The 27,913-nt window shown below is 41.8% G+C and overlaps 1 long non-coding RNA gene across 1 annotated transcript in view; it reads right to left on the minus strand.

Annotated features, from left to right (window-relative positions):
* Nucleotides 1–1,887: 1,887 nt before the first annotated feature.
* LOC123858717 (uncharacterized) overlaps nucleotides 1,888–27,913 on the minus strand; it is a 106,570-nt gene continuing 80,544 nt past the window's right edge. Inside the window, exons 12-14 of the long non-coding RNA XR_010410508.1 lie at nucleotides 8,611–16,927; nucleotides 6,907–7,057; nucleotides 1,888–6,515 (exon numbers count right to left, since the gene is read on the minus strand). This is a non-coding gene — a long non-coding RNA (uncharacterized LOC123858717). The remainder of the gene's footprint in view (nucleotides 6,516–6,906; nucleotides 7,058–8,610; nucleotides 16,928–27,913) is intronic.

Here is a 27,913-nt window from a genome sequence, read left to right on the forward strand (position 1 = left end):
TGGCATTATGCAGATGAGGAGGCAGAGGCAAGAGACCTTCAAAGCTGCTAAAAGCCAGACCAAAAGCCATGTGTGCATGATGTCCCAGCACTCCCCACCCCCACCCCTGCCCCTGCAGCACCTTTGCATGCTGCTCCCGGACTCAGCCCTGGAGGGCTTCCAACTTCCGGCCACCTTGAGGGGCTTTTTGGTGAAGTGCCACAGAAGATAAAATTAGAAACCAGGCTTCCTTTTTTCCCCCCTCACTCTGTTAGTCACACACACATCAGCTCTGACTGAGAAGCAACCTCATACCAGCTTTCAGTGACAGACGCTCAAGTGAGCTGCACTTTAGCAGCTACCTGCGCCTGGCCCCTCAGACCTCTGCTTCTCCACCTGCCCCCCGAGCCAGAAGGGAGCCGTGCCCCTGGTCCCACGTTCTCACCATGTCCTCTGTTCCCTCTTCTTTCTGAATGTGTGACCCCAGCAAATGGCTTAACTTCTTCGACCTCATCTATAACATGGAGATTAAAAAAAAAAAAAAAGTCTCTCCACCTGCAGAGTTGTTTGAAGGCCCAAATGCAGCAATGTGGGTGGCGTTCGCCAGCCAGCTGGGCACCAACTTCACAGCAAAGATTGTTGTAGGAAAACCACTGTGAGCTCAGTTCTTCAGGCTGATAACTTCCAATTCAGCCTCAAATATGCTCCCAGAGGGAAAGGACCTGCTGCTTCGGTCACTCACCGTGGGGTCTGCACCCCTCATAGGTGGTCCAAAAATGCTGCAAGCCCCAGGGGTTAGGGATAAAAGATTCATTGATCCTTCTCTTTTCCCCGAGGCCTCTTACGCCATTTATGTTTATCAAAAGGTGAAGAGACGGTCAGGAGTTTCTTGTTGTCTTTCCATGAGGGTCATGGCTTGATTTGTTTGTACGTAGCTGTCACTGGCTTTGTGGGGGCTCTATCTTTGGAAGTTATCCAGAGTTGGAGCATGGTGGTGTGCCTACTGAAAGCCTGCAGGTGAGTCTGCAGGTGAATCTGACAGGTGAGTCTGCAGGAAATCCTGGCAGCTCCCTCAAGTGTGGCCCCACACGGGAGATGCTTCTGGGGGGCACATGGATAAACGTTATCTTTCTGTTGTCACATTTAGAAGTGTCATTACAACAATGACAACTATTTTCCAGTTAAAGTAGTAAGATCAATTTTTCTTTTGTATTATTTCTATTCAGATTTTTTTAAAAAGTTACTCTACAGAAAATATGAAAAGGAACAGTAATACAGATGGTTTCTAAGTGAGTCTAAAATCTTGAGTTGGTCTTCAAATTATTTATTTTTGAGAAACTATGGAAAGATAGGGAGAGCTTTGGAGAAAAGTTAAGGTACCTGGGCCCAGTTCTAGCTTGTTACTTTTCTGTGAACATGGAGGCATACCATATGACGTCTCTGTGCCCAGATTTCCCAGTCAGTGACAGTGGGGAGGATGCTCCAGGTGGGAGAAATATTCTCTCTCCACCCCCTCTCCCCACCCCCACTTGTGGAAAACATCCTCAGTCTTTCAGGTTTACTCTACCTTATGGCCGTCTCTGTTGGATGTACCTCTCCTTCCGCCCAACTCCCATATCATGGCGCATGGACTTCTTGGTGACCAGCACAGCTGAGTGATTATGAGCCTGCTGTGGGCTCCACATTCCAGCTCTTCCACTCCCCAGCTGTGACTCCATTTCTTCCTCTGAAAATGAACTATCTCCCTCATAGAGTCATTGTTAGAACCAAAAGAGAGTACACAGAGTGTGTACAGTGATTCTCATCTCTTATTTTGCAGAGCGCGGGATTGAAGCCCTGAGGTAAAAAACAGGTGCCCCCAAGATTACAAAGTGCATTAGTACCAGAGCCAGAACTTGAACATTTCTCTATATGCCTGGAAACATCACTACGATTGAAGTCTGTTCAGCCACTATACCATGCTCTGTTCAAAAAACATTAACAAACTTTATTGCCAGTAATCATTTTGAATATATACATATATCAAATCATTACACCCTAAATTGTACACCTTAAAATTATACAATGTTATCTGTCTTTTATATCTCAATAAAACTATAAAAGATTTTTAGTTGAGAGAAATTTTTAAAATATATACAGGAAGGGTTTGAATGACTACATGAAAGACTTGCTTCTCCAGGAAAAACACACCATCAAGTTTCCAGAAGAGAAGGATTTGATGGAAACCCACCACCCTCTGTGGTATGCATCAGTGTCAGTCAAAAGGATGCCAATTATTACGAAGGAGCCACTTAGAGCAGGGGTCTGTAAACTACACCCAATGGGCCACGTGGCCAACCACATATTTTTATACATAAAGTTTTATTGGATCACAGCCACACTTGTTCAGTTACATAGTGTCTGCAGATGCCTTCATTCTATAATGGCAGAAGACTGACTCAACTAATAAAACAGACAATATGACTGGCTTGCCTGAGGCAGGGTTCAATCATCTCCAGCCTATGGACTCCTCCTACATAAAAGAAAGAAGGTTCAGGAAGGAGGGGTAGTTCATTCAGTGCGCACCTCTTCATTTTGCCTATTTGACATTCATGCATCAACGTGGTCAGAGAGAATTTTATGACATGTATGGAAGCAAGACGTATCATAGAATATACTCATCTGAGAATAAATCCCCACTTGAAAATGTTTTTCTGGTTCTATCAAGATCACAAAAGGTTACTAATACTATAGGTCCAAGTTATTCAGAATTATATTTATATCCTCAAGATCAGAAATGCTGAAAGCCAACATCTTAAGCTTTCAAAGGACCTGCAGTTTAACCTCCAGGTCTAATAGAGGTTTTCCCTTAAGAACCAGCAAACCCAGAGAGGGACCAGAAGGGTAGGAAGACTGTAGATTGTTGAATCAGCATCTGAGTAATGAGCAATAAGACTCTTTAATTCCTAGATCTAGCTGCTTCGAATTTTCTTAAAGCCTTTGAGGTTGTGCTTATTGGGAGATTGCATTATTAGTCAGGAAATACTCACTCTCCTTTCCCCAGCACTACGGACAGGGCATACCACCCTCTTCAATGACTTTGGGCCTGGCCAAGTGACTTGCTTTGGGTGGAAGTGACAGGAGGTCGGTTTTGAGCGCTGTGTATTTCCAACCTCTCTCTGCCCTTCCTACATCCATATGAGAAGTAGATGTCCCGGGGCCGCTGCTTATTCAGCCTGCGTTCAGGAATGAGGGACATGAGGGAATACTCCTAAACCGGACATGCAGACAAAACCTGATCCACAGACCAAACCTGACCAGCAGACCCATGAGCAAGAGATAAAACTTGTAGTTAGAGGCCACTGATATTGGGGTTATTTGGTGTGACAGTTAATCTGACTCATACAGTTCATTTCTTTGTTTGCCCGTGAGGCTGTGGAAATGGTTGGTTTGCTGTCAGGTGTGTAAATTAAAACTCTTAATTAATGCTTAAACAGTAATTAAATGCCCTTTATTTCATCTTCACATAAGGAAACTGAGATCCAGAGAAGGAGTTCCCCAAAGGCCCTAACAAGTTAGTGGCAGAGAAAAGAGGATTCCTGCCTTGTGATCCACCGTCCTTACGCTGATTGGCTCATTCATCCACCAGTCACTCTTCTTAATCACTTGTAAACTTAACATTCTAACCTAATAAACACCTCACTCCATGAAAAAGTCCAGAAATTATTATCAGGAAAAAACCCAGCTGAATTAATTGGGGATGAAATAGATAACAATATATGAACTTTGCACCAGATCTCCTCAGAAATGCTCTGTGAGGTCACAGCAAGATGAGTCTTTTTTTTTTTTTAAGATTTTATTTATTTATTTGAGAGAGAGAGAATGAGAGAGAGCACATGAGAAGGGGGAGGGTCAGAGGGAGAAGCAGACTCCCTGCCGAGCAGGGAGCCTGATGCGGGACTCGAACCAGGGAGTCCAGGATCATGACCTGAGCCGAAGGCAGTCGCTTAACCAACTGAGCCACCCAGGCGCCCCGAGATGAGTCTTAATGGTAAATACAACCACATCTTATTTTTCAGCTTGAGACTTGACATTCACATGCTACAGATGCTGTTTTAGATTATCTTTCTAAGAAATCTAAATGGTCATCTTGACTAGCCGGCTACCCCCAGATGACTCAGAAATATGTTCAAATTAGGCAGTTAGACTACACGCTTCTCATCCACTAGCCCAACATTAGACAGCTAATTTTTCAAATATTCCTAGAACCACAAATTTTTCAGGTTATATGCTTCAAGCTTCTAATTAATAAAGCTGGAGTTTGAGGATCTGAAAGATCCTGTCTGAAACCTCACCTCTTGAAACAATTAGTGTGTGGCCTTGGGAAAATTATTCAATCTCTCTAGGGCTTGTGTTTTCTATAATATGAAGATAACACTACTACTACTTCGAAAGATAAAGGTAGAATTGAATGAACACAGGCACTCAAGGAGAGGTGGATGGAGTAAGTAGCCCCAGAACTGTTAACTTAGAAAAAGCACTTGGGTTGCTAAAAAGCATGTGAGTCTTGAGATGAATCTCCCGGCCCCAGTGATATCACTATATAACCTGGGTAAATCATAGAACTTCTTGTTTCCTCATTTGCCAAGTCGAGGGAAGCCAATGGGAAATGCTCACCAATGTTCCAAGTGACTGTCACTGAATCCGGACAGCAGAAATGCTCCAGGCTTCATTTCTGCCCTCCAGCCTCCAACGAGGAAAAAGAAGGAGCAGGATAGAGCAAAATATAGGACTTAGAACCAGCAATTCTGATTCCAAGTAGCTTCTCATAACCGGCTCTGAGCCTCTATTTTCTCATCTGCAAACTTCACATGGCCACTCTTGTACTGCCCATATCCCCTGCCTGTCGGGCTAATCAAATGACGTAATGCATACAGAAGAGCCCCAGAGCCCACAGTAGCCTCTGCATTTGTCAGTGGCTGTAGGAAAAAAACAACAATGGGAATTGATTGGGTCCTAAGGGCTAGTATTGAGAAAATGGGAAGAGAGGGCAGGAGTTTGAACTCAGCTAAGCTCTCCCCTTTTGGTCTGAACCTACAAACCATCAAATATTCAACCACAATAACTGGATCATGTAACAATGTGATTACTATACATATATTCCCAGAGACAGCAAAGAGAGGACAGGAGGAAGGGAAGAAATAACCAGCTTTGCTAGAAAGGAAGGAGGGGGCAGAGCTTTAGAATATGGATCCCATTGCCAGATTCTGTTCCTGAATATAACAATTCTTTTTTTTTTTTTAAAGATTGATTTATTTATTTGAGAGAGCGAGAAAGTACATGAGAGGGGGGAGGGTCAGAGGGAGAAGCAGACTCCCTGCCGAGCAGGGAGCCCGATGCGGGACTCGATCCTGGAACTCCAGGATCATGACCTGAGCCAAAGGCAGTCGCTCAACCAACTGAGCCACCCAGGTGCCCCGAATATAACACTTCTAAGCTCCATGACCTGGCAAGATAATTAAACATTCTCTGCCTCAGTTTCTTCATCTCTAAAATGGGGATAATAATAGGGCCTCCCCTAGAGAGTTGTTGTAAAGATTATATTAGTTACTGCAAGTGCTTAGAACTAGAGTGCTTCCCATATAGTCAACACTGAGCATGTGTCATATTTATTCATTCATTTATTCCACTCCACAAATATTTATTGAGAGTTCACTCTGTGCCAAACCCTGTTGGGACTGGGCATATAGTCATGAGCAAAACAAAGTCCTTGCCCTCCAGTAGCTTGGAGTTCATTCCAGAGCAGTTCCAGAAAGACAATAGAAAAATTAATATAAACTATATGTCAGTTCATGATAAATACTATAGATATAAGTAAGATGGGGCAGAGGGGATATGAGATTAAGGGGTTGCAATTTTAGGTCAAGAGGCCAAGTAGACTTCCTTGATCCTGTGCTATACTGAGCATGTAGGTGAAAGTATGGGGGGCTGCCCAGGTACCCCCTCAGGATGGAGGCACTCATTCCACTGCTCTCAGGAGCTCTGCCTGCTACCCCCAGATTCAGCCAAATAGAGCTTTCATCTCATACCCTTTCTCTAAAGGCAGTCTGCATCTCTGACTGGTCAACACAGATGCACAAAAGCCCCATTACTTGTCCTCTCCTGGGAAAACTCTGAAGAGACATCCCAGCTCCAGGGTTCCCTGTGGGATTGCCAGAGGTCTCCATTGAAACTTTATCATGGTCCAGCTCCTCCTTCTGCCCATCACAGATGTTGTTCCTGAACCTGTTTTCCAGTTAGCTTCCTCACATAAATCTCAAGAGTCTCAGACTCTCTTTCCAAGAAAATCTGACCTATGACCAAGGCTAAGTAACTTGTACAATATCTCTTTGAACAGAAAGTAGTAGATCAAGGGTTTTCTCCCGGGGCTGCCTGCCTCTGTGGCTTTGAGATTCTTCTGTTGTTATCAGTGGTATTGCCTTCTAGTCTGTTCCAGTCAGTGCAGTAGCAGGAAAACTTCTTGGAATTTCTGAGCCATCCAGAGCATGAGGGTGTGGCTGTGGATGAGAAAAGGAGAGGTGGTGTTAATGTTAAGAGCAGAAGATATTGTCCCCATTGAAACCCAGTGATGTTGAAAGTACATCAACACATTTGGAAAAGAAACATAATAATTTTAGAATTTGACTTTTTTTTGCTACAAATTCTTAGTGCTTTTGCCATAAACATACAATTGTTTGTTTTATATGAATTAAAACATATGAAAAAAAAACTCTTTTTAAGTAAGTTCCATCTTTAGTCCAGTTTTCCATCAAGTGTGTTTTTAGGTATTTTAGGATGGCATTTATATCTTGGGATAAAGTGACTTTTGGGGAGTCCTAAAATGTGATCTTCCTCCTGGTCTCAATGATGCATTTATTTTTATATTAGGATGCCTTGAAGGATACTTGCCTTTGGCTTCAACCTGGATCCCAGACACAGTAGATCCAGAAGCTGGTGATATGGTAAGTAGGTATCTCAGACAGGGAGGGGGGAACACAGAAATTCTTCAGGTGTTGGGAAAGTTTTCCTGAAACAGTGTAACAAGCTTCTGGATGGGAATCTAGGACATAAGAGAAGGTTAGAGTCACTATAGTAGAATCTTACAAAGAAAAAACAAACAAAACATCCAAGACTTGAGGAGAACCAATTCCAGATTCACGTAATTAAAAAAAAAAATTAAAAAGAATTCTTATCATCAGGATCCACTCTAGATGTATGTGTGCAAAATACATTCACATGACATGGAAGAGGGTATTAAATTCACCTTACAAGGAAGAGGGTATTAAATTCACCTTAAAGGTATGAAAACTGAGATTCAGGACGGGTTAAGTGACTTCCCAAAGTTTACACTCATGAGTTGCAGAGTGAGTACTTCAACTCTGATGGACTTACTCCCAGTTATGCCCAAAAGCAAGATTGCATTTCTATAATGATTGGAAATACAACTCAGGAGATAAGTATCCAATTCTTTCATAGTCCTACCCTTTGCTGGCCTGAGATGCAACATTGAAACCCTTGTTAAACTGGAATTCTCTGGGTTTATCATCAAGTCTGTGTAAAAGTATCATCCACTCTGAAGGTATTTGTAAATGTCTAAAATTTCTTCTGCTATCCCAGAATCATTGAGGTCTCCACCATGGCATTAACATCAGTGGCTAAACTCTATATTATCAAAGTTGACATAGGAATTGGTACAAAATTTCTAGTTGCGCAGCATTCTTTAGACAAGTTCCAGTCTGGCTGAGAGCCAGTGATAATAATGATACGTTGGTTCTGATTAAGAAATTACTAAAAGGACAAATAGTATCTCTACTAAGTATTAATGACTCTGAATTGTACTGATGTAGTGTTGGTCTCTTTCCATTTCAGAATCTTGGATGAGCATCTAAACCCTTATAATGCATCAGAGCAAATGTTACTTAACCTTTAATTGAAGTCTGTAAGAATTCAAAAGGTTCTTTCAAGCAGAAATATGAGGCATGATATTGAAATATTATTTTTAACTTCTATACTCTTTGAGTAGTGTATTTTTGAGCACTTAATCTCACCAAGACTCAGCCTTTCCATCTGCTAAATGGAGATATCTAGGGTGGTTCACTTATCACACAGGGCTAATGCGAGCAAAAAATCATCCCTTTGGCTTGCTGATAAGGTATTTGCTGAGTTACCTTGAAAACCTTATATTGGAAATTTACTGCTTAATGAGAAAAATTTGAATCATGTTCCCCCTCCACTTGTCCATGCTCAGCAGTTTTTGAGAACTGCCCATTGCCCAGTGCAACCACTAAGCTTGGTCCTTGAGGCCTTTTATGACCTGGCCTTAACCTCTTACCTCTCTAGCTGTGCTTAGACCATAGTCTAAGATACACCTAAAACATGGGGCACCTGGGTGCCTCAGTTGGTTGAACGTCTGACTCATGGTTTCAGCTCAGGTCGTGCCTGATCTCAATCAAGTTGGTGAGATCAAGCCCCATGTCAGGTTCCACGCTCAGCAGGGAGTCTGCTTGAGATTCTCTCTCTCCCTCTCCCCCTGCCCTTTTCCCCACTCAACGTGCTCTCATACTCTCTCTCTTTCTAAAATAAATAAATACAATCTTAAATATATATACACACCTGAAACATTATCAACTTTCACTTTGCGTTGCTCTGTTCAGTCAGCTTCCCCTGTGAAGAATGTCCCTTGCCCTTGCTTCTATCTGCCTGGTGAAATCAAGTTCATAATTTAAAGCCCAACTCTCAAATATCCCCCTAGAGAAACTTTCCCTACCACCCCCTAACTTCCATGATACTTTATCCATACCACCAACCAAGACCAAAGGGTTTTTGGCCATACTCAAGGTTACCCCTGAGACTGGCAGAATCATGACCCAGCCAGTCAGGTCACCTGCTCTCTTTTCACAGATGCTTCTGTGAAAATTACAAAATCATTCTAGGAAATGTGGGAGACTCTGATGAGCACTCAAAACAGTTATTCCATGTTTAACAAAGCTAATCTACCCAGCCATCCTAATAAAATTGTGGAAATGCAATTGAGTGGACCCTATGACTCATTCATGGCTGGCTCTGTCTCCTCAGATAAGGCATGGAGAGCTAGGTATAGAGCTTATTCAAACAATAAATAAGAGCAAAAATGAACTAAGGGGTTGTAATCCCATCAAGAGTCTCTGACAGTGACAGAAACCCCCAGAGGAGGCTTCTCTGGTCACGGAAATGACTGCCTCAGTGAAACCATTAGTCCCTGCAATGTTTGGCTTTGATTCTGACAGTGAAAAGACTCGCCAGATAAAGCCATGGGCTGCAGTAACAGATGGGGTTTGAGCAGTAAGGCCATCCACAAATGAAAGATTCACTTTATGTCAATGAAAGCAGATGAATCTGTTTAGTGGCGCCTTGAGTCTACAACCTCAAAATAGAATTGCGTCTCCTCCAGTTGGAACGCATTCCTCTATGCAAAAAGTGAAACACTTCAGGATGCATGTAAGTCATAGCAAGAGAGATTTTGCTATTACATCCACTCTCCATAAATTCACATCAGGTAAAGAATGCCAAGAGGGCCTATAGGCATTTAGAAAGTGGGAGCAAAGGGGTGACTCTGTCTTAGAATAAAAAAAGTAGTCTTTTGCACAACATTACACAACAATTACCTCAATAGATCCTTGCGAAATCCATAAATGTAGGCAAGCACCCCAGCAGCATCATTGCCCTCATTTCACACATAAGAAAAATGAGGCTCAGAGATGTTGAATGAACTCCCCAAAGTCATGCAAAGGAGACACTCGGGGCTAGAAACCGTCCCTAGTCCAGTGCTTTCCCCACTCTCCCAAACAGCCTCTCTGACCAGGGGGTTTCATGCACCATCAAACAGAGAAAGAGAAAATCGGAAACAGTGGGCTTCTATAAAAAGAAATGAAAAGTTCTACATTCCAAAGGAAATTGGTGATTTCTAAAGCTATCAGGCAATAATAATAAATATTCATAGTTACCACTGGACTAAGTTTTCTGATCTTTACTCTTGGTCTTTACTCCCATGGAATGTGCTTCCCCAGGGGGAGAATATAATATGTTTGGAGGTGCATGGGGATTTGGCTTCAGACACACTTGGGTTGGAATACCAGCTCTCTAGTTACCAGCTTATGCGACCTTGAATCTGAATTTTCTTATCATGAAAATAGGGGCAATAATTCATCACAGAAATAAGATGAGTAAACAAAATAGCATGCGAAAAGTGTTTTAACAGCATACCTGGCATAGAAGTTGCTCAAAAAACGTCAGATCCTGGGGCGCCTAGCTGGCTCAGTTGGTGGAACGTATGACTCTTGATCTCCAAATTGTGAGTTTGAGCCCCACATTGGGTGTACTTAAAAATAAAATCTTAAAAAAAAAGTCTTTTCTACAGAAACAAATATGACTCTTGATCTCCAAATTGTGAGTTTGAGCCCCACATTGGGTGTACTTAAAAATAAAATCTTAAAAAAAAAAGTCTTTTCTACAGAAACAAACTTTAACCATGTCTCATCTGCTAAGGATGAACAAGCCACCCACAGGGTCTTTGAAAGAGTGGCTTCATTCAATGTGGCACTGATCTTTGTTCAGCCTCTCACACTGGGAAGAAAGTACATGTTCATAATTTGGGAATCAAATCATTGTCTTCAGGTTTCTGCCACTGGGCCAGGAACTAAATAAGCCTTTTTATCCACCAGCAAAAGATGAGGTACTCTTTTTCTTTATTAATGGAGTTGCTGACTCATTAGTTCAAATGAAACATGCTCCCAGCATTTGAAATAAACCCTCATCCTGGAAAAGCACTAGATGCCAGTTAAAATTTCTTGAGCACCTGCTTAGTGCCAGTCTCTCGGGAAAGCACTTCTACCCACATTAGCACATTTGAATCTTGCAAACAACTCTACAAATAGGTTCTAGAAAGATAATATTCTCTCCATTTCACAAGTTAGGAAACTGAAGCTCAGAGCTGCCCAAGGTTGTTGCATAGCTCCTACAGCAGCTGAGACGGGGTTCTGAGTCTAATGTTGTTCCCTTTTCCTTCAGGACAAGGGCTCACAGCCATATGGCTGCCAAGTCACCGCCATGTCAACATCCCACAAAAAATACCCGAGAGCAAGCAGGGACGGATGAGAGGTTGCGCCCACCGTTGACTCACGACCAGGGCGATCTGCAGGAGCCCTTTGCCTGCTCTGACTCTTCACTTGTGAAATGGGACAGCACCGTGCTTGGTTTAGATTTAAGTCAGTATCAAGTTACCAAGTGGCCTGATTCATTTCAGAATTTTATGTAGTATGTTTCCCAGAAAGCCATTTGGAAAAGCAGTCTCTAATTTTGTTTTTTATTATTTCACTAAGAGAAATATCTTTTTTTTTATCCTCACCCACTGTTTATGGAGTGAATGCTACGGCCAGGCACTCTGCTAGGTTCTGGGGATAGAGCAACGACCTGGACAGACTCCATCCCTGCCCTCCTGGAGCTGATCGTCACTGGGAAATAATGGACAAACACTAATCTGTAAGAGTGGTTATATAATCAAAACTCTGATGACTGCCACAGAGAAGCCTAGAATGCAATGAGAGAGTATCAGGGGACATACCCTAGTTTGGGGGTCAAGGAGGGCTTCCTTCCCTGAGAAAATGATGTTTAAAGAGAAAGCAGAAGGATGAGTACAAGTTGGCCGACTGAATGGAGGGGAATGATACTCCCAGCAAAGGAAATCAGAGCTTGCAAAGTCACGGGAGTAAGAGGGAGCATGCCTTATTTGAGGAATTGAAAGAAGACCAGGGTGGCCAAAGCATAGAGACCCAAATGGGAAGGAAAGGATATGAGACCTGGGCCAGTGAGAACACAGCACTGCTTCCAGAAGCACTAGCTGGTGGTGGCTTTAGTCACTGTGAAGCCCGTGTCCAGCCCAATGCATATGCCAATTGATGTATCTCCTATTTACAGAAGTGAGACCCAAACAAATGAAGAGATCAATGGACCATCTTTTCCTTCTCCTTCTCCTCTTTCACCTTCTTTTCCTTCTTGATCATCATCCTACTTTCTAAGTACCATAAAAGAAGTCAAGATAAGAATTTCCTATGAAATGCTAGGTGTTCAAAGGGTACAAACTTCCGGGTGTAAGATACATAAGATCTGGGGTCTAATGCACAGCATGGTGACTATAGTTAAGTATACTATTCTCTCACTGCATATTGCTCGGGTTGTAATTGTCAATTTATGACATGAAATGGTCAGTTTAGAGGTCTTTCTCTTCCACTAGATCAGGACCACCATGATCAACCTGAAGGCAGGTACCAGGTCCCCTTCAAGCCAGGATCCTCAGTGCCTGCAACGGCTCCCAGAACACAGGGAGCCCTCAGTAACTGGTGGTGGAAAGAATGGATGGATGAATGAATTATTCTGAGTTTCTAGGGATGACACTGAAACCCCACAGGGGAAACACAATGATGACTTAATCTTGGGCTGGGATGAGTCCTTTCATAGCAAAGCTTGTGTATGATGACCTTGGTCCTGGTTAGTACTTTCCAGCGAGGAGCCTTTCAACTCCTAGGGGTCCTATTTTCAATATTAAAAAAAAATTACTAAAGTCAGGCATTTATTCATTACAGAGTGCCCAGGTTTCAAAAACATCCAACTTCCCTGCATTTAGTGGGAATTTATAAACTTGGCATGGTCACTCTTTATCTCATACAGCAAACCATCATCTTGGAACTTTACACATACTACCTTATCTCATCTTTACATGAAGCATGCATGTGAGTCATATAGCCTCTAGCTCACAGACAAGAAGACTAGGGCTCAGAGATGTTTCATGACCTGCTCAAGGATGGAAGTTTATGGTGTTACAGGCAGAATTCCAGTCTAGTTCTGCCTGACCTGTTAGCACATTCTCTCCCCATGTAGCAGTGGGCTTCATTTCAGAGAAGGGCCCTCTGATGTGTGTTTCCATCACAGAGATGCTTGAGATGGGGGTCTGTCCTGGCCATCGGCCATTCCTTCCCTTTCTGGGCACAATGCACACAGGGTCATATGACCACTTAAACAACCCTGGATTTAATGAGAAGGCAGATACACTACCCACTAAAGTATACGTGACCTCATAGGCTTCCCAGCCTCAGAAAGCCCTCAGCCCCTCTTCCAGGAGAATCTCCCTCTTACTCTCAGATGAGATTACATAGAACATCGGGAAGTCTCCCAGACCCTCTATTTTCGACCTTATATTTTTCTTGTGTTGACAACTTAATACATGTTGTCCACACTTCCTTTTACGGGGAAAGATAAGACTCTGATGGTAATCAGAGCACCAGGATAGGAAATGCCACATTCCTCCATGTAAATATTTGACTAAACTTTCTCCAGGCCATGCATCATTGTGCTGAGCCCCCAGAAAAGCTTCAGGTTCACAGATCTGCAGGTGAGATACCTTGGCAATGAATTATGAGAAGGCGTGTTTAAAATCCAAGGCCAGAGCAGTGGATTCCAGGGGGACCTTGCTCTACATGACCAAAAGCTGTTCTGGGGAAGCCAGGAATAGAGCCTGGTCTCAATGGGGATGGAGTTCTCCCCTATGGTCAACTAATACCTGATAAAGCCACCTGTTTGGGTGGCTTTTAAAAAAAAGAAATGACTCCAACCATGTAGCTAACGTTCAGGTCTTTTTATAAACTGAAAAATCAGGAACATCTGAAGGTCAGTGAGGAATTACTTATTGATCCATCCATGCAGTGGGCAAATAATCATAAAAGTATTGGTGATGATAGCTAACATTGATCAACTGCTGACAGTGTGCCAATAACCACTCTAGGTTCTTTTAATGTAATCACCTCATTTAACCCTCACAACATTCTTGTAAGGCCTCTCAAGGTATGTTATCACCCCATTTTACAACTGCAGAAACTGAAGCAGGGAAAGATCAAGCAACGTGGCCAGGGTTGCACAGTAAGCAAGAGAGTGAAGGAGCAGAAAACTAGGCAGCCAGCGGAAGCTATTTTATCAATGGATACTTGATGGCTAAAAAACGTTTATGGCATTAAAGGGGAAAATGCAGGTTTCAAACTGGTGTGAATCCTTTCATTAGTATTATTAAAAGAAATGGAGGGAAAAAAAGACACGGAGAACGACCTCATACCCATTGTGAGTGGTTACTATTATGCACACACACATACACACACAAACTAAAACAGAGAAGATAAAGAGTGATGGTGAGGATAGAGAGAAATTGGAACTGTTGGTGAGAATGTAAAATAGTGCAGCTGCCATGGAAAGCAGGATAGGGGTTCCTCAAATATATAAAAATAGAATTACCATATGATCTAACAATTCCACTTCTGAGTATCTACCCAAAGGAACTGAAAGCCATTTATCAAAGAGATATTTGTAGACACCTATGTTTACAGCAGCATTATTCAGAATAGCTAAAAGGTAGAAGCAACCCGAGCATCCATCAATGGGTGAAAGTGTTGTATACACACAAAGGAATATTATTCAGCCTTAAAAATGAAGGGAATTTTGTTGCATGCTATAGCATGATTGAATCCAAGGATATTATGCTGAGGGAAATAAGCCAGTCACAGAGAGACAAATACTATATGATTCCACTTATATGAGATACTTAGAGTCATCCAATTCACAGAGATGGAAGTAGACAGGTGTTGCCAGGGGCTGAAGGAGGGGTAATAAGGAGTTATTGCTGAATGAGAACAGAATTTCCATTCTGCAAGATGAAGAGTTCTGGATAATAATTGCACAACAACGTGAATATACTTAACACTACTGAACTGCACAGTTAAAAATGGTTAAGATGGGGAAGGAGAAGACAAGAATGGAAAGAAAAGAAAAAAGAAAAGAAAAGGAGAAAGAAAAAAAAACATAGTTACAATATTCAAGGGAAAATTTCAAAAGGATATATATCCAGTGAGTTGATAGTGATTTGCATTAGGTCATAGTTTTATACGTAAATGTATCTACTTTGTGCTTACTTAAACTTTCTGATCTTTCCATAAGGACTGTGTATTGTACTTGTAATAAGATCTTTAAAAATTATCTTCAAAACAAGAGAAAAGCAGCAAGGAAGAGTAAAATCCAGAATGCGGGGAAAGCAGTCAGTCCTGTGCACAGAGGAATAGCATGGCCGTGGCTTCTGCAGGGGAGAAGGTGCCAACAAAGAGGCTCCGCACACCACTCCAATTAGGTCCTTATGCTCAGACACTCAGCCTTTGTGAGCAAGGGGCTTAACAAGGAGCCTGAATGACCAGAAGCAGGGGATCCTCCTCCATTAAAGGACATGGATGGCAGGGGTAGAGAGTGAGAATTGTGATTCTCAGTGGAAGTATGCATTGCCTGCATGAACATCTGCATGGAGGATCTTGTATTGCACCTGTCTGAGCTCTAATTCTGGAAGTGGGATAAACAGGGGGAAGGAGATTTGTGGGTAGGAGCAAGTCTCATCTCTCGCTCACTATCAATTCAGATACAGAATTTGAACCTCTGAGCTTAAAAGAACCTTAAAAACTATTTAGCCCAAATGTCTCATTCTACAGAATAATTAAGGCCCATGCAGGTAATGGGACTTGGTTAGCATGCAGCTAGGTTTGTGGCAGACACTGGATTACCATCAGTTCCCTGAACATGCCTGCTTTGTCAGTCCTTCCGTCTCCCTATGCCTGTATGCACTGTTCATTCTTCTGTTCTTCAGTCACATTTGTTCAACTTTGAGGCTATACCAGGCTTGGAGGGAGGCACTTTTTTTTCCATCTTTTTGTCCCCTGCATTGCTTCATGCAGAGGATATTTGCAGGGATTGGGCAATATAATAGAATGATCAGATGCAAGTTTATGCTTTGCCACACTGTCACTTCTCTTCCCCATCACTGTGTTTGCATTATTGCTCATCCTTTACCCCACTCTGCAACAGTCACCCCATAAATAACCCAACCACCTCCCTGAGGAAAATTTCAGAGATGACAGCTATGTCACAATCTTCCATGTGAGTCCTGTCTCTTAATTAGGTTTTTATAGTCAAGGATTTGTTGTGTTTATGTGAGCTATTGTGCAGGGGGCATAGAGACAGTCTGGCTGCCTTAAGGTAGCCATTGTAAGATTTGTTAGAAGTACAGCTCAAAGCCAGACAGAGCTGTGTACAAATCCTGTGTCCACCACTTTCAGCCATGAGAGTTTAGGCAATTATTTAACCTCTCTATACCTGAGTTTCCTCTTCTATGAGGGCCATAATATTTACCATGGACAGCTCTTAGTAATAGGGGTTGAATAAATGTTAACTTTCTCCTTTAACTGTATACGATTCTTAAACTTTCATACCAGCTTTGCTTTTTCTCAAGGCCAACTCCTAAGGTCAAAGAACAAAGATAAATGAGAGGCAGAGTAATTCTTAGGCAAAAAGAAGGAAGTAGTTTAGCTCGTGTTGAGCTGGTTTAGAGCAGAGGTTGGTAAACTGCAGCCCCTGGGCCAACTCTGTCTAGTCCTCTGATTTTGTAAATAAAGTCTTATTGGAATACAACCATGTTCATTTATTTACAGATTGTCTATGGCTGCTTTCTGTACAATGGCAAAGTGGAGGAGTTAGGACAGAGATTTTGTATGCCCCACAAAGCCAAAAATACTTATGATCTATGTTTTTACAGAAAAACTTTAGGTATATGTGATATTTTATCAGGAGGTGATTGACACATGTAATTTTCCTCTCCGGATCGTCAAGATGAAGCAGTAAACATTGGCAAGGATGCTGAAAGAAGGAGGACCTTATGTTTTAAAGCAATCTGAGGATTACCTTTTACCAAATTCCTTCCACCCTTCTTTAGACTAGATGCTGTTGTTGAGTTCTTACAAAACCAGAATGTGGTTGTCAAGTGGCAGGCGGTGGGGAGACTTAATTGGTTTTCCACTGGTAGATAATTTGTTAGATCCTAAACAAAGAAGAAAGACCAATGACTCTAAGAGACCAATAACTAAAAGTCACAGGATATCTGCGCGGTTAACCCTGTGATACCAAAATGACTCATCAGAGTCTATGGCTTTCCTACTATTGATTTCATGGTTTCAATCCCCTTTGGTTCAATGTGTTCATCCTACAAGTGCTGCTAAGAATCTCCTAATGCATGTCAGAGTTAGCTGCAGAGGCTCTTGATTTGCTCTCAGTTGTGAGTGTGTTTTTTAGAGCTTTTGGCTTCTCTTGGCAGTTGAAGAAACTGTGAAAGTTTCTGCTTTACTCCACAGTCTCTGGGCTCAACCTCTGAGCTAACAACAACTCCAGGACAGAGTGTTTTACTCAGCCTCGATGTTTCAAGTTTGGAAAGGAAGACAAGCGTTCTGGGTATTTCAAGCAGAAAGGGACTCCATACAAGGAATTAAAGGTTTAAACAATTATGGGATGGGTTATAGACATATAAGTAGGGAAATCTGCAAGGGCTGGAATCCAGGGAGCTGCCACCCCTACAATCTAGGAAGTAGTGCTGAAGTGGATGGTTCTGAAGAATGTGGGTGAAAGGAAGCCACTGGCAACATGCCACATCTACTGACACCTACTCCCTCACACCTGCAGCTGAGAATAAGGACCTCTCCTTCTCCTTGGCCTTCAAAACACCATACCAGCACCTCTTCTTGGAAGGATCCAACCCCGAACCCTGCTGGCAAAAGTCTAGGGAGTGTGGTCCTAGGCTGGCTTCACCCATGCAGGGAGAATGTAGAAGGAAGGAAGAGATAGTGACTAGTTGATATGAAATGATTTAGCTTTGAGGAAACTTCAGGAAGACTTCCTAGAGAATGTGATGCCAAAGACTGGGTTTTGAAAGATCAAAGTTGGCCAAGCCCTGCCTTGGTCACTGATTCATCAAAGGAGTTTCCCTTTCTAGATTGCAAGAGCTAAAGTTAGGGAAGTACCACCTTCCCAAGAAGTGCTCATCTTATGCAACCAAATGAAGAGGTAGCTATAAATAGCCTGCTTTCTCATTATTTTGTGTTCAAATGGATAACTGCAAGAAACGTTTCCTTCCTGAAGAAACAGAGTTATAGTCACCAAATCAAACAGCAATACCTCTCCTCATTGGAAATACAAGTGGGGAAAGTTTTCTCTCTGAACATACTTCATAGGCAGTTTGGAATTGTTGTGCCAAGGGAAGAAAGATCTGCCAACTACAGTGGTTGTTAGGGCAATGTACAGAGTGAAACCCTAGCATCTCCACCTTGATTTGATCCTCCCGGTCCTTTGTAGCTCCTCCTCTCCTTTTCAGAGATACATCTGGAACTCTCCAGATAACCAGCCCACTGACAGCTCATATTTTTTTCTTTTCCTCAAAGTTTAGATTGATAGAAATCTTCCAGTGCTGGGAAGGTAAAGGTGCAGCATCGATTAAGCACCTGCTGTTTCTTTTAATATATTAGATGCTTTGTGCACCTATTGAATCTTGTAAGGGACCTTTTAGATAAGTCTATTACCTTCATTTTCCAGGTGAGGAAGCAAAGGTCAAGAAAGGTAAAGTAATATTTCCAAGGTCACATACCCACTGCTGTTCTCCAGAGGATAAGGCCAGACCCCCAATGCCCAACTATAAGTGAATCCTGAATTCAATGATGTTCTTGGGTCACACATAGGTTCATAACATCCTCATGTCTCTACAAAACCATGCAGAAGCTTGAGCCCATCCTTGGTGACTTCCCTTACTTCCCCCTTTTTTCCAGGAAATAAGGGACAGCCAGAGCTCACAACTGCCAGTGGCAATAGCCAGTGGGGTTCCACTCCCACTCTAGCCTTCCTCTGTGTCATTTTCCCAAAGACATGAAAAAAAAAAAAAGATAACTCCTTAGAACCTAGAACCCATGTAGATTTTCCAAAATTTCAGGTCAAATTCATCTTAGGGATTTTTATTTTCTATTATCTTCTCTCCCTTTTACCATTTCTTTAGCAATCAAATAAAAAGAAAATCTGTAAACACATTACAAAAATAAAATGTATAGGTCCTTTGTAAGGCAAGGTGTTCAACACTCTATTTTTCTTCTCCATACTTCATCTCATGGATGTCCCTGTCTTTGTTAATAATTCTTTGACGTTTTGGGATCCAGATTATTTTTATGACACTATTATTTTAGAGAGTATAAAAACTGTTTCCTTAATGAACTTCAGGCTTTCATTCAGTTTTAAATCCATAGTGGTGATATTTGCTTACATCTTTAATTGCTATCACCGCTCACTGCTTGTTCTTCTAAATGGTGACCATCTAGTTCTGAGCTCTTAATTGCTTTATGACTCAGTTTGCATACATGTCTTAAAGAAGCTTTTCAAGGAAGGTTTGAAGATAATACATTTTTTTAATCTCCTTTGCGTATGCACTGATACGGTTCTATTCCCTGCATATGTGAGTACTAACCAGAATTCAGAGGTAACACTGCTGGGTCAGATCCTTTTCTTCTCCAAACCGTATAGATGCTACTAAATTATCTTCTGGTTTTTAATGTGCTGGGAAGAAGACAATGAAGTGTAGGTTAATTCTCATCTTCAGATACAACCCATTGTTTTGTGTCTGGATATGGTACTTGTGGAATTTGTGGATTAAATACAAATACCTATTTGTATTTTTCTTAGTAGGCTGATACTTTCAGGCTGGTACTTTCACCAGGCTACATAGATGTGAGGCTCTGATCCCTGAGTTTTCCTAAACTGGGGTCAGTTCTTTCTGTCTCCCATGAGCTTCCTTTCCCTTTAGCTAGGAACGCTCACCAGTGTCACATAGCTCCATATTTTCTGCCCAATGTTTCAGAAACCTCCTTTATTGTCACTATCCTCCTTTTACCTCCCGGTCTCCTTTCTCTAATTTGGGAAGGGTCTCTCAAATCCGTCCTCCACACCAGTGACAGAGCTTCACGCAGCACTAACACTGCTCTTCCTATCTCTAACGGGGATTGAATTCCAGCCACTGAGCACATCTTCTCCTTGCTTCATCGCATCACTGTTCCCCACCCAATTCTTCTGCCTTTTCTCCCTCTGGATCCTGCCTTCAGATGTTCTGCTTCTATTTCAGAGAGACCTTCACTGAAATTTGTGGGAGTGCCATATAGTTATCTGAGATGATCATCTAGATTCTGAGGTAAATTTTTCTGAGTTTCTCTGCCTTGCTGATGTTATTTTTTTTTCCTTTTCTTTGCAACATTTTTTATGGGCCCTTTGTTGTGGATGATGATGATATTGTTCATTTTACTCATTCTTAGACAGGACAAGTTCAGTTTGTTGTAATTTTTAGAGTGGGAGAGAGAGATTTGCTCTGTGCACTGCCCTGGTGGTCAAATTCCCTTCTCCAATCCAAAATTTATATTCACAGATCCCAGTCTGCTCTCACTTAAATAGCCAGCCGTCACCTGGGACACCATGCAGTGAATATGGTTCCCCTACTCCAGCACTCAGCCCAGCTTCTTGTTCTTAGAAACAACGCATGATGGGAATAGCCCAGTCCCTGACAGGCAGAGCTAGCTCCGATCTTCATGCCTCAGCAGCCTTCTTCAGAGCTTTGTCACCGTTGCTTGCCTCCCTGAGGTCACTTCAGTTCAGCAATTTGCTGTGATTCCCAAAATCTGCCTGGATTGGGGGAAGTGGGACAAGTGGGAGAAGAGGAAGCCTGAGAAAAGAGAAATAATGCTATTCAAGGGAATAACTCCCGAGGAGGGGAAGGAAGTGACAGTACCATTTCCAGTTGACACCAGGCTTGGGACTGAGTTTGAGTTTAGAGGTTGGGTGGGAGTAAGGAAACCTCCTACCCATTTAAGGGAATTTCTTCATGAATGAGAGCAAGAGTATGTCACATGCTAGACCCAAGGTAGGCGATCCTCAATCCAGATCCATCCACCCCATAATCACTGTGAATTGTTGCAGATTCTGTCACTAGGTTGTATTTCCAGTCTAAGCACTCTGTCTCACCTATAGTTTCAATGAGAAGAGCTGAATGGCTCAGCTTTGGGAACCACCAGCCAGCTGCCATTTTGAACCAGAAGTCGGTGGGCAGCTTACTTTGACCTCTTCCAATTTCCAAGCAGCTGTTACTGCAAAAGGCCAAAAAGAAAATATTCAATAACTAAAGCTCATGGTGCCCTGTTTCTGTCCTCTATACAGTCTGGTTTAAAATTTGCTACAGAACAAAAGAAAAAAAAGTAAGAAAATATTATCTTATTTATTTTTACTCTTTAAGATTATTTTAGTAAATCCTTTTCATGGAATCTTTCAAAGTTCAAGTTTAGTTTTCACTCAACACCTCAGCTTCCGTAGGTTGTCCCAGCAGCGGGCTCTCGATTACTCTGCTGAGCACCCCAGGCTGGTCTGTGAGGCCCCATTTCTAACAGCCTGTCGTAGAATCCACAGACAGTAGGCTCTGTCTTTCTCATTTGGAGGCCCAGGCAGTTTGTTCTGGGCAGTCAGGGCCTGGGGAGGAAGATGACCTCACCCACCCTCTCACTTTCAACTGTAAACTTTAGACACCTCATGACTTTCCATCCCTTCCATCCTTCACCCCTTTCTCAACTGTGAAACCTCCTTACACTGGAGGGGCTGAATCTTATGCTCAAGAAAATGTAAAATGCATCCCAAAAGAAAAACAAATTTAAAAAGAAACTAACCAGTTTAGGGTATATTCATATGAAGAATAGCATGATGCTTATGTTTGAAGGCTCTGGACTGTGAAGGTTTAAATCCCAGCTCTGCTGCCTGGATCTGTACAAACTTGGGCAAGATATCTAACCTCTTTGTGTTTTATTTCTTCATCTATAAAATGAGATAATAAAAGTACCTATCTGATTGAGTTTTTGTGAAGATTAAATGAGTTAATGTATTCAAAGTGTTTTAAGAGGTAAATGCTTCGTGCCTGTTAGCTATTATTATTGCCTATTACACACCAAGTGCTTTGGGGCATGTTATTGCTAGTCTCTCCATCCTACTATTTAGTTCTTCTCCTCTCCAGGATTCCTTGCTCAGGTTCAACACACAAAAGGCTTAAGAGGAAACAAAGTCAGAGCCTTATTACTAGAAGGGCAAGCACAGCATCGTCAAAAGAGAGCAGGATTTCTCAGCCAAATTCAGTAGTAGGTGTGGCTCAGGCTCAGGCCTGAGTGAAGCCATTCATGTTCCAGAATGGCTGGTTGTCCATGGCAGTCTCTGAGCCCACTCATCCATCCCTCTGCCAAGACAGAGATGCCCAACCTACCTCTCCCATCTGGGACCAACTGGAAAATAGACCTGACCTGAGTCACCTTGTAGAGAGAGGCCTGTTCTGCCTACATGGAGGCTACATGTGGAAAAGAGAGTCCATCCTGAATGGGCCACACTCTGATGAATAATGTCTGCCTTCTTTCCTCATATCCTCTTTTCTGTGGAGAGGGACAAACATGCTTACACCACACCAACAATTTTCCATGGAAGCCTCGCCATAGCTCTGCCAACTAGGCATGCTTATCCTCACAGCCCACTTGAGGAAATGGAGATTCAACGAGATGAGAACCAGATTGTCCCCAGTCAACATCCATGCTGCCTCCACCATGACCCACAAGAGCAATATGTGCAGGCAAAAGTGAGAACACATTAGGTCTCTGCAGTAGGTGGCTAAGCCAGGTGCAGAAAACACATCCATCAAGAACGTGGAATCTTATTTCAGCTCCAAGTAGGAGCCTGTGAGGATGTCCATTAGGGCAGGTCCTTCAGATTCTCTTCGTACACGTGCACTTCTCTCTGACTTCCTACTCATGTGGTAAATAAAATTTGCTCACACACCTGCCAGCAAAATTTCTACAGGGTTTCTCAGATTTTACTGGGCTTTGGGTTTCCCATCTGTAAAATGGAAATAGTAGTATTGATTTTGCAGAGTGTTGAGAGGATTACAATTCATCTACTGAGTCTTGGGTGTATGTTAGATATTCACTTGAGAGATGATATTCTTATATATAAATGTGGTCTTCCCACTATTTCCTGATACTTCTGGTCTTTCCCTGACCTTCTTCCATTCTGGTGGTTAGACATAGCGGCATCAGGTGATTCAGGGGAAAGAAATATCAACAAAAGAAGAAAATTTTTTTAATGTCCCTAAATTTAGATATTGGCTCCAGACACAGAATAAAGAATAGGTCAGAAATAGGCTTTTCCCTGTCTCTTGAAATTAAGTAAAGACGTTGGGGGATGGGAGAACGGAGAGGAGAGGAGTCCTTGAGAAGGGGCCCGCTGCCTGTCCTGAGTATCAGGTAAGGAGGGGAGGTTGGGACGGACAGTCCCCAAGAGAGTTAGGGTTTCCATGAGCAAGAGAGCCTGTACCTTCTTTCCCAGATAGGAGCTGAGAAAGTGGCAAGTCCCCAGACACTCAGTAGGGTGTTGGAGCAGAGGAAATATTTACCATGTAGCCAGGAGCATCCAAGAGCCAATGGATCTGAAGGGCCTTGTGAGCAACAAGGGGCACTTGTGGGGACTCGCAATAGGAGAGCAGATAAGAACAGGATGGCTCAGTTGATGGCACCAAGGAGAGGTAATGATCCAGAACAGATGCCTTCTCTTCTGTCTCTCAGAATTTCAAAACCATGTGATGCCTCATTTGAAAAACAAAGAGAAACCACTTAGTTGCCTCACCTGCGTAAAGGGAAGAGATACTAAGTTTTAAGCTGATATTAAGTTGCTACCACCAGAAAGGCAGCTTGGAAGAGATACCAAGTTCTGGTAGAGAAGAGAAAGGACATTGTATGAGTTGTGTGCATGTGGTAGATCAAGTTTTATACCCATTGCACTACTATTGTGATTACTGTGGAATATAGTGCAAGAAGGCACATAATTTATTTTTTTTCCTTTTCTCCCAATTTTTATTTAAGTTCTAGTTAGTTAACACATAGTGTAACATTGTTTTCAGGAGTAGAATTTAGTGATTTAACACTTATATTTAACACCCAGTGCTCAGCATGACATGAAGAAGGCACATAATTTAGTGCAAATTTATATACTCGTAAGTTTCTGGATAAAACCAGAAGAAAGAAATAAGATCACAGCGTCTCCTTCCCCAGTACCTACCAAAATAACACAAATTAGAAAATAACTAAAAGCTAACAATTCACCAGGAACTACTTAATAAGAAAAAAGCTACAATCCTATACAACACACTTGGAAAGTAGCCACTAAGGAAAGGAATCGAAGATTCTGATCCACTGAAATGTGGTGATGTGCATAATCTTCAATTTCTCAAAGATGTCTTCCAGTTTGGAGAAGAATAGTGGGAAGATTGAGCATGTGCAAATAGGCTGCCATGGGAGGGGTCAGAAACAAATATTTGAGGTAAGAAGTCCCTATATAGCATTCACCCATCCATCCATTCAACAAATAATTCAGTGCCTACTCTGTGCCAAGCATCCTTCTTGGCATTGAATACAGCAGGGAACAAAGCAGACAAAAGTCCCTGCCCTACATTTTGATGGTGGTTGAAGGAGGAAGCAAATGATAAAAAAATAAAAGACAGTAAAACATATAGTGTTTCTGGTGATGAGAAGCGCTATGAAAAAAGAATATTAGAGAGGGGGAAGAACGTGCCTTTTCACCTGCTGTATAAAATAAGGAAGACCTCATCGAAATCCTGACATGTAAGCCCAGACTTGGATCTAAGAACAAAGCTGTGTGACTATCTGGGAGAATGTTCTAGGCAAAAGAGCCACCCCGGAATGTCTCGAGGAAGATATGTGCTTGGCAAATTGAAGCTCAGCTAGGAAGCCAGTGTGGCTCAAGTCAAGTGAGCTAAGGGATAGAGCAGTTCCAGGGGCCACCACACCAAGAGCCCAGGATGCACGGGAGCAGTGGGTGGGGGAGCTTTTGGAGTGACATGCTTTGACAAAGAATGTTAAAGGAGTGTTATGGCAGCTGCCATGAAAATGGGACACTGGTGAAGCACAGAGGATTTGTGCAGGGAGAGCAGAGGCCTCTGGGACCAGCTTTGGGCTAAGATGGTGGAATGCATGGGAAACACATCTAAATGACTAATGGTGGGCCTGGTACAGGATACTTGGTGGGACCCTAGAAGACAACCCGTGTTGGGCCAGCCAGAGCCACAGCCCTATATCCCCCAGAGACCAGGGGAGTATTCAGAAAAGAAACATCCACTCCAATCACTTTAACTAAAATAACAAGACAAGACCACATGATTAAAGACTGTCTTTTCCACATTGGCTCAGAGCAAAGAGAAGGTCTGGGCTGAGCTCTCCATACAAAGCATAAGGAAAAACTGGTGAAATGGCATTTTAACTATGCAAGCATTCTAGAACACAAAAGGGAAAAGAAACACAGTCTGAAAAAGAACAATAAAAAACTCAGTGTGGTGTCATTTATACAAGACTCAAAAACAAGACGATGAAGCAATATACCAGGATGAAAAGGGAGATTGCCGGGTTAAGGAAACAATTGGGGGGCCAAAGCAACATCCTTACAGATCAAATAAATAAATGCAAACAAGCAAAGAACAGACTAGGCGCAACTAAGAAAATCAAACAATGACAAAAAAAGAAGGCTTCAGAACATCACAGTGAATGCAAAGGAAGAAGACAAACTGAATAAATCAATGAGTGATGATGATAAGTAAGGACTTCAAAGATGACCCACGTAAAGGTCACTTACATTTCCTAAGAACAGTGCCCAAAAAATGGAAAAGTGCTTCACAGATGTAATTTCATGAGGGGTTTTTTTTTCCTATTAGAAAAATACTAAATCTGCACATCATAAGAAACTAATACACTAGAAAAAAACCACAATTTACATGGAGACACTGAGCATGCCCTGATCAACATTAACTGAGTGAGATCATCCAGGCACAAAGAAGACAGTGAAGGTGGGATCCAGCTGGCCTCAGATATCTCTACACCGTTATTTTTCCAGAAGAAACCAGAGTAATGCCAAAAGTCCCGAATAAAGGAAAGTGTAACTCAAGAATATTAAAACTGAAGACATTCTCAAACGTGAAAGAATTTGGGAATTATATGAGTCCTTTTGGGAAATACACTGGAAGACTAATTCAGTTACAAGATGAATTTATTGAACACACACACACACACACACACACACCTCTAGGATGAAGTTATGGGTAAAAAGAAGTGGCAATGAGGATTAAATCCATTTACACAGAGATAAACAACAGCATAACAGTAACATTTTCTGTTGCTGAACAGAATGTGTTATCAATCATTTCAAGTTTAAAATTATAAAAGTAACAAAAGTCAGGAGGCAAAAGAAATGAAAGTGTCAGAGTATGAATCACTTCATCTCTCATGGTAGGAGATTAATTAGTATGCCTGGAAAGTGTAAACATGTAACTTAAAAGGGGAAAAAATAACACCAACTTAACTGATGGCAGCAGGTTTTTACTTAGCCTTACTAGAGAGAGAATAGAGGAAATCCTGTTGCTGGCAGAGGAGAAAAAACATGATCTAAGTTTGAGCAATTCCTTCAGTTTCACTTTGGTTTATCATTCTTTGGTTACATTCAAGTGAAATTAGGTAAATGCTTTATTGGAATCAGCATGTCAAGTAGGATCTCTAGTTAGCTAGCTATTTATCTACCTAAATAGTCTCCCATCCTTCCAACCTATCTGTCTATGCACAGAGGTATCTGGAATGATGTGCACCAAAGGGTTAATGTTGGTTCTTTCTTGCTGGTAGAATTTCGCAGTGATTTGTTCTTTCTACTTTGTGCTTTAAAGGGTATTTTAAAAAATAATTTTATTATGAGCATGGATTATTTAATAAGAAATGGAGTTATTATGTTTTAAAACTCTATGTTTACTTAAGGCTTATATTGTGGTAAATCACTATTTGATGGTGTCCTGAAATCAGAATTAGTACTCTATTGTAATTGATGTACCATAAGCTTGCTGTGTGCCAAGTGCTCTGCAAAAGGCATTTATAAGCAAGGCCATTTTCTTTTAAATGCATCACTTCATGAGCATGTTCCCGTTTTTCTTTTTTGAGAGAGAGAAAAGAGAGAGAGCATGAACAGGGCAAAGGGAGAGAGAGAGAGAGAGAGAATCTTATGCAGGCTCTATGCTCAGCACAGAGCCCGATGCAGGACTTGATCTCACCACCCTGAGATGGTGACCTGAACCAAAATCAAGACTCAGATGCTCAACCGACTGAGCCACTCAGGTGCCCTGAGCATGTTCCCATTTTAAAGATGAGGAAATCAAAGCTCATCTATGTTGAGTGATGATATCACACACTTCCAAGCAACAGAGAGCTCCAATCCATGTTTCAGATTCCATGTTCATTCAATAGTTTGTACCCAGACCCCACTCTGTGCCACACACTATTTATTCTCCACTATGGCACAATTCTTAAACTTCCTCCTGATGACTAATTTTGATGAAGAATTTCCTCTTTAGATGGTTAAAGGAAAGTATATGGCAACATTTCACACTGATTCAGAGACTCTAATTCATATACCGTCCTAAAATAGTGCCTCTCTCTGGCTTTCCTTTCTTTTCTTTGAAGATGAAATAGTTACTGATTTTGCATGTACCCTGCAGATTTATTTTATTTAAAAAATAAAATATACTGAAATTGGAACCAGGGTGTTTATGATTCTTGCAGCTGCATATTTGTCCCTTGTGTATTTTCTGGATGTGGCTGTATTGCACAATCTCTAAAAAAGTTTTTTAAAGAAGGCTGCTAGACACAAGCAGGACCTCGCAGTTTGTTTCACTCAATAAAGTAAATTTTGATCTGTGATAAGTTGTAAAACAGATGCTTAACCATATTTATATTAATGTGTATAGGATTGTGCATTATATACCTATTGTTATATATCAAATCACCCCCAAAGTTAGCACTATCAAACAACAAAAGTGTATTATTCCACAGATGCTGGGTCAGGAATCCAGGCACAACTTAGCTGAGTATCTCTGGCTCACTTT

Source organism: Mirounga angustirostris, unplaced genomic scaffold (genome assembly GCF_029215605.1).
Source record: "Mirounga angustirostris isolate CCGP_5_RB_7025 unplaced genomic scaffold, mMirAng1.0.hap1 SCAF_4, whole genome shotgun sequence".
NCBI lineage: Eukaryota > Metazoa > Chordata > Mammalia > Carnivora > Phocidae > Mirounga > Mirounga angustirostris.